Raw genomic sequence first — 311 nt, 5'->3', positions numbered from 1 at the left:
AAAGACAGACAGTCGTTGATGCCAATTTGTTATAATTTTAATTGACAATACCAACGTTTTCTAGAGGAGTTGTTTACCAACACGAAAACCAAAACAAGCAGTTTATTAGTTAAAAGCAAGATAGAATAGAGAAAAGAAGATAAAAGGTGAAATCACCATTCAAGCTGCTAATATATATTATACACCTCAAGTAATATTATTGACGTGCAACCACAGGAAAAACGTTTTAACTGTGGTAATACAAAAAAAATCCTCGAAAATAAAAGACATGTTAAAAAGGTGAAATATATTTTGGGATTATCTTAATTATT

This window comes from Myxine glutinosa, chromosome 2 (assembly GCF_964187855.1).
Source record: "Myxine glutinosa chromosome 2, kmMyxGlut1.1, whole genome shotgun sequence".
NCBI lineage: Eukaryota > Metazoa > Chordata > Myxini > Myxiniformes > Myxinidae > Myxine > Myxine glutinosa.
Note: the sequence above shows the minus strand (reverse complement) of the source record.